Below are 11,572 nucleotides of genomic sequence, written 5' to 3'. Positions count from 1 at the left end.
GTTGTCAGTTGTGACGAATGCTAGCTCTTCCGCTTTCACAGAGCGAGGACATGGACTTTTGCCCTTCCTTCTTTTCCTCATGTACACCACAAAATCTCGTTCTGAGACTCAACGACTTTCTACTCCTTCTCCAAACCTTCGCGGTTTTATGTGTTTTAAGTGGCAATTTATTGACAAAGTCAGTTTGCTTTATGACCCTCACACTTACAGTACAGAACCCATGGTCCTCATGTACTAATACATTTACTGTGGAAAAATTTACCTTATAAAAAAAAAATGCAAGTATAAAAGAATTGTGGAAAAAAAATCTGTTAAGAAAAACAAATCTGTTAAGAAAATGAATGCATCATCGTGTGAAGAAAAAATTGTGCAAATTTATTTGTTGTGAAAAATGACGGAACAAAATATATCATGTATTTGAAAATAAAAGCGTTTTGTAAAACACACAGAAATTAAACATGTATAAACTATCCTGCAAATGTTTGTGGACGAATGTTGTGGTACTTTTTGAACATTGCGTTAGACGTTTAGTCCCCGTTTACTGTTATAATAACCTCCATTCTTTACTTAAGATGTTCCACTAGATTTTGGAGTGTGCTTCTTGAGATTTGTGCTCGTTCAGCCACATGGGTGTTAGTAAGGTCAGGTACTGATGTAGGTGAGAAGGTTGAGGGGGTCTGGGGTGCAGTCAGCTTACACATTCATTCCAAAGGTGTTCAATAGGGTTTGAGCTTTATAGCAGGCCACTCAAGATCTTCCATACACTACCATCCCATGTAAAGCATATCTTCATGGAGCTGGCTTGTTTGTGCACTGGGACATCGTCATGCTGGAACAGATTTAGGTCTCCTAGTTCAGGTAAAGTGTGAAGAAAAACGGCCTGTACAATTTTGTGAGTCCAGTTTAGGAAAGTACCAACTATGGCTAGAAAAGTCAGGTGTCTCCAAACTTTGGTCCATATTGTGTATTTATATATTTTCTTATAGAACAGCTATATATCACCTCAGCTGAACTGTTTAACAGACGGAAGAATAGATGTGTTCTTGTAAAGTGAGACGACGCTGAACTCAAACCAGCGACTCCGATGTCTCTGCACTTTCTCATTTGCGTGGTAGCCCTGATTCTAACTGATGGCTTGATTTGCAAGACTCATCTGAAGTGACCCACTTTGCTAAGATGCATCTGTGAAACTCCCACATATTTCTGTCAGTTCACATCTGGTTCACATTTAACTCATCAAGTGTGTCTCTAATGTTAGCGTTAGCCTCAACCCTTAATATTCCCTAAGAGCTCTGGAATAAGTGTGTAAATATGTACTTTTTGCCAGTTGGGCAATAATTACTTGAAGAATGCAACTGTTGATAAGATCCTGATGTCCAAGATGTTCGGTAAATTGCATAGCGGTAATGATTAATACTCCATCGCACTGTTCACCTGTCCATGTTAAGACACTGTAAGTAAACATAGACAATAAAGAAAGAGCAATGTCATAGTTTGTATTGATTTTAATTTGTCTGTGATTTCTGGCATTTGTACTTGGACCTGTCTTGGTCTTGGGTCTCTGCATTGCGGAGATCTTTGGCCTAATGCAGGATTGTTAAGGTACAGTATCTCACAAAAGTTAGTACACCCCTCACATTTTAGCAACCATTTTAGTGTATCTTCTTTAGTCAATGTACAGATTGTATAGCAGTTCAGATTTACTGTCTTCTAAATATACATGAACATACAGCCATTATTGTCTAAATAACTGGCAACAAAAGTGAGTACACCCTCAGTGATAACAGCTGTATGTTGTGTGACACGTCCTGTTCATCATGTTCATGCTTTTGTCTGCTTGACAGGACCATACAAATGTGTGTATCTTGTATTAGAGCAGTTGAATTTTGGTGCTTTGAGTCCAATTCTCTCATACTGACCACTGGATGTTCAACATGGCACCTCATGGCAAAGAACTCTGAGGATTTGAGAATGAGAATTGTTGCTCTCCACAAAGATGGCCGAGGCTATAAGAAGATCAGTAACACCCTGAAACTGAGTTACAGTACAATGGCCAGGGATTTCAACAGACAGCGCAAGGGTCTGTCCTCGTGCTGTGCGTCAGGTGTAGAAGGTGATGAGTGCTGCCAGTATTGCTTTGGAGATCGCAGAAGCGGAAGGATTGTTTGTCAGTGCTCAGATTGTATCCAGTGTGGTGACGTCCTGGTAGGAGTACCAAGAATATTGTGTCCTGCCTACAGTCATAATGGTAAACTAGTAAACACAAAATAATGTACATAAAAACAAAGGTCCTTCATAATATTGTGTTGTGCTGCGAAAAGACATGAAAATAGCAGGATTTTAATGAAAGGCTAAACAGAACAGGTGCACACATTAGGTAACAAACCAATGGCAAGACCAGGAGTGTGGAGAGGATCAAAACCAAACATGAATGAAATTGAAAACAACTTTTTGAATTCTTGCCATGAAGCTTTAAGTGACTCCATAGCCCAAAAAAAACACTTCCAGCTCCACTTAGTAATCCAGAGTTTGGAATTTTTAGGGATGACTCAGCTACCTTGACAAACAAGACAAATGTGCTTAGACCAAGGAGGTTCTGGACGCTGCTGCTGAGTGTTTTGTAAAATTCAACAAGGCTCGTGGGAGCATTAAATTTGCCTATGCATGTAGATTGAATTTCATATTTACAACCTCTTCGATCATTCAGATATCTATCATCAACATGTTTAAGCCCCGATTTGACTCCAGTGTGGTGGGAAGCTTTGTTCCAATTCCTCTGTATGTCTGAAGAGACTAGTTCAGGAAGAACCATAACATAACGATAAATCTTTACACAGGACACCAGAATATAAAGAATTTACAGTTTTTCTCAGTTGTTTTGGAGCATTTTTCGATTCATCCTGGCATCCATGCAAACCAGTTAGTGCATAAAACAATTTGTTACTGTTCGTTCATTACTTGGTTGTTCATCTATTTTCCGAAATTGTACGTTTGTGTTTTGCTGTTTGTCGGCAATTGAAGGTTCACGGGATTCACCTTTGACCTGTTTTAGAGAACTTTTAGATTTTTGGTTGAAAATCGATTGAATTAAATTACTAAAGCATTTGCAGTTTAATCAAAGTAACAAGAAATGTTTTTATGATGTGCACAAGTGTCTAAATGACATTTTGAGAATTTCATTTTTGATCTGAGAAACACTGCAAAGCAACTGAGAAAAACTATAAAATGTGTTGGCGGTTCCGAGGAAAGAGCATGCCTGAAGCTCTGCCTTCTTACTAGTTAATCTATAAATTCTATTCTTTCACTTTGTTTTGTATTAATGAGGCAAAAGCTGCCAAGTACAACTTTTTATAGTTCTACCTTTTTTTTTTTTTGAGCTTCCACAATCAGGCTCCATTAGCTGTGTCAATATGATATTCTCCAATCCAGTGTTTCTGCTTTCAGGGTACCTCTTCTACTGTTCAGGACCCCAATATGAATGATAATGTTTTTCATTCCTGGCAACAAAAGCAATAAACCAGTGTTGCCATATTACAGTTTTCCTCAGTTGCTTTGGATCAGCGTTTCTCAGATCAGAAGTTCTCAAAACTACTTGTTCAATTGGCACATCTTCAAGTTACTTGTGCACATCATAAAAGCATTTTTCTCGTCACTTTAAACACATTGCGAATGTACATTCGTTTAGTTGATTGTGTGCAATTGTCTGCTGTTTCTCACATTATCAGTTGTTTATGTTCATGTCGATCAAAATATATTGTACTGGTCCTCATCTGAATCATCCCAACCTTCAAAATATTTAGGAATCAGTTCATTGCATGAGTCATTGAACGCAAAATGGTTAAACCAGTTGTCAAAATCTGTCAAGTTTAAACTTTAATAAATTTTTTTTTTTTTTTTTTTTTTTTATCTTTTTTTTTTTTATTGATGAATTGTGTAGATGAATCTTGAATGTCACTATTGAAGGTGAGCGTACAGCATCAGATCAACAGACAATCAACTAGTTCTCTAAAACAGCTTAAGGATGAATTGGCGACAGAGTGAAATACAATTACAATTTCTGAAAATGGATGAACAACCAGGAAACGAACAAACACTAACACAGTACAGTAAAATTGTGAATCCTCCGTGTCTCTTGCAATCGACATACAGTAATGTGTAAATTTGTGCTGTTGAAATTCATCTTGTACATTTTCAATCCTTATAATTCAAACCCTAGTTTATATCAGTCATACTGACAACACGACTAAACTTTTTTTGTTTGTGAACAATGACAGAAGGAATAATTATTTTCATGGCAATAAGATGTTCAGTGACACAAACTGAGAGAGGAACTAATGATTTAAAGAAAAGTACAGTCTTTTGCAAGAAATTCAATTTGTTATTAAGGATGATTCGAGAAATGCTCCAAAGCAGGTGAGAAAAATTGTAATTGTGTCTAGCTACTGCTAGACATGACTGAAATGCCTTCTATTTTTCAGGCATGATCATATGATCACGACTGTCTCCAGGATGAGCCAAGCCTAAAAATGGACTTGGACTTGAACCTCAACTTGACTCGCAATGAATCAATGCGCGTTCCTACGGAGGATCTTTTTGACGAGTAACTGTTGCTTGTGAAAACAAAGAATTGAGTCCCCTCTTTTTTATAAAGGTTGGAGTGGTGCTCTGTTTTATTGCTAGCAGCGTAGTACAGGAGGTTTTGCTAACCATGCTAAATCTGATTTATTTCTGATAAAAGGTAGGAACGATATGGATTTGCTTATCCTTAATCGGATTTTATGATAATCTGATAATGATAATCTGCTAATCCAATATATTCAGGATATGCTCACATTTCTCCTTTAAAGCATCAGCAGAATTTGTCCATTTCTACAGTATCTATGCAGGTCACTCAGATGCTTGTTCAGTCCCTCTACCACTGCTCCAGTCATCCCTCCATCCTCTACCACTGCTCCACTCATTCCTCTATCATCTACTACTGCTCCACTTATTCTTCCATCCTCTACTACTGCTCCACTCATTCTTCCATCTTCTACCACTGCTCCAGTCATCCCTCCATCCTCTACTACTGCTCCACTTATTTTTCCATCTTCTACCACTGCTCCAGTCATCCCTCCATCCTCTACTGCTACTCCACTTATTTTTCCATCTTCTACCACTGCTCCAGTCATTCCTCCATCCTTTACTACAGCTCCACTTATTTTTCCATCTTCTACCACTGCTCCAGTCATTCCTCCATCCTCTACTACTGCTCCACTCATCTTTAAATCCTCTACCTCTGCCTAACGCATGTGCAAGATCTCATTGTCTAAAGCTCTAACTACATAGTTATTTAAGTCTGAGTCCCAATAAGCAAGTAACACAATTAAGTCATTAGAGACCTTAAAGTTGCCCTGGAAAGGGGCATCAGCCAAAAGCCATAAACTTAAATGTAAATTATAATTAATTGATTAAACACCACCAGTATGAAGTGTGGAACTGATTCTAAGTTATATCAGTATGTCTTTCTGTCGAGTCTCTAAGCAAGGTATCCTTGATTTTTCTCATGATTAGAATTAATCTTAACCAATAAACCAATATATCAAGCAAATACATAGGATGTTTATTAAGGAAAATTAAAACATGACATATCAGATACATATCAGCTATGATGGTCAGAATTGAAATTGTGTTTGAAATTGTGATTGAAATGTGTTTGTTTTCTCCTCCAAAAACCCAATATACTGATTCCATAGTCCTGTTGAATGGAGAAGTAGTTCCAGCATGTGTAGTTGGTGTAGTAGCTTGGTATTCTATGAGCTACTGGAGGTATTACCAAATAGGACTATGTGAAGTATGTTTATTTTATAAACAGTTTGGTGGAAATGGAGCTAAATCTTTCTAGGAAACCGCAAATGACTGCGATCTTATCACATCCTCTGGCAGATTAGAAAAGACTGAACTGAGATCAGGTAGAGAACCCTCCCAGATGAAGCAGTTAAACAGCCTGAGGCTTCCAGCTTTAACACAGTTGAACTGTTTACTCTGGCTGATGAGTGGACTTTCAACCTGAGACGAGACCGTCACGCTGACCTTTTTGCTTGATGTGCAGAGAAAACTTTTTAATCATCCGGTAATAAATTAAACATCATCCGAGTTATTGCTGTGAAGCAGTTTTTACATTTGCACTATGAAGTCCATTGAATCTTTGTTGAGTTGGTATCCACTAAACATTTTGGTTCAAATAATGATCACATTTATTAAACGATTTATAGCACAGTAAAATTCTTTCTTCGCATATCCCAGCAATGTTAGGAAGCTGGGGTCAGGCATGTTACAGTACCCCTGCAGCACTGAGGGTTAAGGGCCTTGCACAGGGGCCCCAAGAGCGGCAGCTTGGCGATACCAGGGCTTGAACTTCCAACCTGTTGATCAGTAACCCAGAGCCTTAACCACTGAGCTTCTACCTCCCTCCTAATGCAGTGAAAAAGCAATAATTCGGTTTCAACTCAGTTGCAGGACACAGCAATGGACACTAATAAAGAAATTTAATGTCACTGTATTTAAGGATCTTTTTCAAATATCTTACTTTTTACTCAACTACATTTCCTTCTTATTTATAAGCCACTAATAAGCAACCAGTTTAAAACTTTAAGCTAATGATCATTTGAATAGATATCAATCGTTGTTTGAAACATTAATACCATTTTATTAATAGATCAGTGTGCTGAGAGTCACATTCGAGTCTTTTCACATAAACTGAGTTGATGAAGCAAAGAGTCTTGTGATATAAATAATAATAGGAACATTATAGCCGTAATAAATCATAGTACTTTGGATACTTAAGTACATTTGAAGGCAAAAACTTTTGTACTTTTACTCAAGAGGAAGTTTAAAGGGACACTTTTACTGAAGTAATATTTTACATGCTTTTTTGTATTTCGTCCACCACTGGCAGGAAGTAACCAATGAATGGTTTTCAGATTCTTCATCATTTCCTGAAATCATTGCAAACACCAGGGATGTTGTCGGTTTTGAACATGAACACAGAATGAACCGAATGAAGAACAGCAGATTCTATATTTCTTTTTTCCTCCAAAAGGTTCACCAAAATGAACAGCATCCTTAGTAACTGCCTGGTCAGGCTTCACTTTCTCTCTTTCTTATTTCCTGCCTGATTCATCCTGAACCCTTACCTCTGGATAGAGTTCTCTTTATTTGGAGACCAATCAGTGCAGCTAAGGATGGTTCCACATGAACATTCCAAAAGATCCAAGAAGTTACTGTGGAGGGTTAAATTCAAGAACCATGATAATGGATTTGGACTGAAATGAATATAAAGTGCGATGGCTTGGGGCTGCAGTCGCCATAAAAACAGTTTTGCAAAGTCCATCAGTAAACAGTTTATAACCTCAAAAATGGTGGAACTGTAATGAATGAACATTCGGATGAGGATGGTTTCCTTTTTTTTTCCCTCTTAGCATCTCAGGAAGTTTTAATCTTTCTACTGTCAAGACTGTCTCGCTCAAACTTATAGAAACCAATTTATGAATTTAAAATCAATATTTGTAATCCATTTATTTATATAAAGGTGCTTTGAGACAATGTTCAAAGCACAAAACAAATCCAATTCAATTGAACTGAATTAGTTTAAGTTTGAGAATATTTGGGAAAATGTACGCAATTATGTTTGTTTACGAATCCCAGGGACGAATCTAAAAAACAATTAATGGGGTGACAAGGGGGTGGCATGGTTCTTGTGGATTCATTGGGTGTATACACTGGGGTGGCCATTTTTATATTGATCTACAAAAAATAAATAAAGACTTATGTGTGGATGACTTTACCCGAACCTGATATCTGGATTGGAAATACAAACTAAATGAGATGGTAATGTATATTCAGCTTCTGTTTCTTGAGGTCTACACAAACCTGTAGTGAATTTAAATCTATGCCATTTATATTTATAGAAATTCTTCGATTCTTTAAAAGAGTCATTTCTTCAAATTGTGTCATATGTTTGTGATCAGTGATCAGGCTGCTTACACTGAATGTTTGAGTCACTAAAACGAAGCAGTTCATGAGAGTCGTTTGTTCGGACTGCGCTTTAATAGAAAAAGAAGATTTCATGCTGGTGTTTTCAGGTATATGTTTTTATGTCTTTACATTGAAGTGCCGCTGCTGTAAATCGTTTGATTAAACTGAGCAAATGCATTTTTGATACATTGGAATACCAGTTCTGGGGTGGCGGAAAGGGTGGCAGTTGCTACCCCGTGCCACCCTGGAAGACCCACTCCTGACAAAAGCCATAGAAAGACTCAAGACATGACTCTTTATATCTGCTACAACGATTGATAAGATGTAACTATAAATGGATAAATAGTCCAGCATCATTTTAAATCAATTATAAACAGCAATTTTTGGTGAATGACTGTGGTGTAAAAGGAATAATACATATCAGACCATGCTGTTATAAAAAATGTGTGTTAGCATGAGTAACCTCTGGGCCAAGGCCCTTTCATCGTTGCTTTAACATCATGGCCTATGTGTTTTATTCCTAACACATAAACTCCAGCCATGTTACAGAGCAGAAGTGGAATTCTTTTGTCCTCATAGTGGACTGGAATGGAATGAACCTGAATTAAACAATACAATAAGAAAGGACCCGTGTTTGTGTACAGCCCAGGATTCTCCCAGGATACAAGCGCTGCCTTGTGCCAGGCATAAATTTTCCGCCAAATAAATATTTGCTCTTTCATTATGCCAGCCTTAAATATTCAAAGCGCGGTTTGTAATTTGTCAGTTTGTTCGAAGCGGGCACGTACGCAAGCTGGCAAGAGTGTTTCCATAAATATGTGTTGCTTTAAACACCAAGAGGTTCCTGCTATGAAAACTCACGTCCTCAGATCCGGGGGTCAAATGCAGATAATCGTCCTAGCTTACATGCTGAACAAAAAGTGTGTCCTTGAAGCAACCGAGGGAAATGAGGACGCCGTGAATAATGGGTTTTCTTTAAAACGAGTAAAAAACAGCTTCTGGGGAATATTCAGAGAATAGTGATATTCGGTATTCTTGCGTAGAAGATGGACGTACGCCGCAGAAAGTGCGCAGATCCCTCTCTGAGCTGAAGGTCTAATATTTATTTATGAAGAACGCACCAATTTGTTGAACTCTCGCCTGCCAACCTCTGCACTCGTGTGTGTGTGTGTGTGTGTGTGTGTGTGTGTGTGTGTAGAAGCAACAAATTCCAGCTCATAGGCCTACTACCAGTTACTGTTGCAAATATTTCAAGGAAAAAAAAAAGAACTTTTAGCCCAAATCCCTCACTGATCCTAACACTCTATAAACTCCCATAATAATATGTCATACAAGCCAAGCGCACAGCCTAATGCTTCAGGATAAATCTTCTTCAGCTACGGAGCAGCATCGTGACAGGAACAGGGAGCTGGAGCACCGTGTGACGTTACAGCGCCGTAAGTGAGTCGTGTCCGCTCGTGCCAAAGCTCATATCGATGGCGTGTGTTCCTGGAGTTCCTGAGGTTTATATTGTGGCTGGTACTTTGCTCCAGAGACTGAGAGAAAGGGGCATGTACAGTTCAAAAGGGCAGCAGGGAGGGAGCAAGTGTTTACTCTGTGGAAACGCTTGTCTGGGCTGGTCTTATGATGGTGTCGCAATCGAACAAACAGAGACATCAATTTGCGGAAAATAAAATAAATCAATCTTTATGCAAGTCCGTAGCGTCCAGAAATTTTTTTAGTATTTATTTTTTTTTAATTGTAGCCACACAGTAACGACTGGAATTTCTTCCAAAATATTTCATCACCGAATCACGTTCGGCCCACACGCCCTCACACGTGTACACACACACCTCAGATGAATTTCGACATGACGCCGTGTAAATGAAGAATGCGCTCGACTTGCACACAAAAGAGCAAAGACGGCGTCCCGTAAATCAAAGTGCGACCACTCGGGTCAAAGTTCATGCACTTATGAGCCAAAGTTCAGCGCAACCAATAACAATCCTAACCTTAGATCACAAGGGGGCCATAAAATCCTAAAAGCAAAGGGGAAAAAATCTAAGGGTGATAAAAGTATGCAAAATTGCAGGTTTTTTATGTTTGGTAAAAAGTTTCAGAGTTTAAAATGCATATATTCATAATCAATACTTTTGATCCGTTATTAGTTTAACGTCATGCACATAAAAAAAGGAAACTCAAGTTATAATAGATAATAGATATATAATAATATAATAATAGATAATATAATATATGAGTTATTCTTTTACCAGTCTTTAATGGCCCAAATAGCTTCCTGACACTGGAGACTCCTTCCTTAAATCCTTAATGATTCTATGATTTTATATATATATATATATATATATATATATATATATATATATATATATATATATATATATATATATATATATATATATATATGTGTGTGTGTGTGTGTGTGTGTGTGTGTGTATCGGTTCATCATTAGGCTTCAATTATGTAGAATTGAGTCACAGCCAGGAATCACACTGGAGGAAGAACTTTTTTTATACAATATACCAACAAAAGTATTGGGACACAGGACTTTTCCAGCCATACGTGCTCCTTCCCCAAACTGTTACCAGAAAGCTGAAGGCACAAACTTGTATATGGATGCTGTAGAATTACATGTTCATGTCCATGAAGATATCCATTACATGGGTCGGAAGTGTGTGGAAGATCTCCTGCTATAGATCTCAAACCCTATTGATCACCTTTGGGATGAATTGGAATCCTGACTGCAGGACCCCAGGCCTCAGTACCCTACATTACTAATGACCTTGTGGCTGAATGAGCACAAATCTCCACAAACACACAGTGGAACATCTTCCAGGAGATTGGAGGTTATAATAACAGTAAATAGTCACTAAATGTGGAATTGGATGTTCAAAAAGTGTATACCAATATGATGATCAGGTGCCTACAAACATTTGTATTTATAGTATTGTATTTATCGTAGGGTAAATGTCAAATAGTTTCAACCAAGTTGAAATAATCTCGCTAGCAATAATATTAATAATAATAATGTTAAATATTAACCGAACAGTCTTTGTAACTGAATATATTAAAGGTCCATATTTTAAGGTCTAATTTGCGTTAAGTCTATCTAACTGGAAAATGTGGGAAATATATTTCCGGTTTAAAGAAGCAGAGCAGGGAGAAGAGTCCACCCTGAAGACAGAGTGATATCACAGAGGGTCACGTGGCTCGGAAATTATTTCAGGATCTTATCTGTTATCCGTAGCAGCATGATACCCAACACAAAGTAAACATCAGAATCCAAAAATGACCTTCTCTTTTCCATCCTAGCGTTTAAAAATCATTAAGAAGTATCAGATCAATCAAATCAAATCAAAACAAATCAAATCAAATCAAATCAAAGAAAAGATCATCAGTTACGTTCCTGCTCTTGTTTATTTGTCCAGTGTGGGTGAACTCGCAGCATTCGCAAAGAAAATGCTCGCAGGTCTTCGGGATTATAAACAGTCAGCATGACTTCGCTCAAGAGTCTATTCAGCAAACGGATGAGGACAAGGAGGACAGAAAACACAAACAC

At 37.8% G+C, this 11,572-nt stretch overlaps 1 protein-coding gene across 2 annotated transcripts in view; it reads right to left on the bottom strand.

The window, feature by feature from the left end:
• Positions 1-11,411: 11,411 nt before the first annotated feature.
• The window catches only part of gata6 (GATA binding protein 6), an 8,531-nt gene continuing 8,370 nt past the window's right edge, over positions 11,412-11,572 (bottom strand). For both annotated transcript variants that reach the window (XM_046877045.1, XM_046877046.1), the window contains exon 7: positions 11,412-11,572. This exon is cut by the window's right edge and continues 2,128 nt beyond it. The gene's annotated coding sequence lies outside the window, so the exon portion shown is untranslated.

Source organism: Silurus meridionalis, chromosome 20 (genome assembly GCF_014805685.1).
Source record: "Silurus meridionalis isolate SWU-2019-XX chromosome 20, ASM1480568v1, whole genome shotgun sequence".
In the NCBI taxonomy this organism is placed as follows: domain Eukaryota; kingdom Metazoa; phylum Chordata; class Actinopteri; order Siluriformes; family Siluridae; genus Silurus; species Silurus meridionalis.
This window is presented reverse-complemented; position numbering and strand designations above follow the sequence as displayed.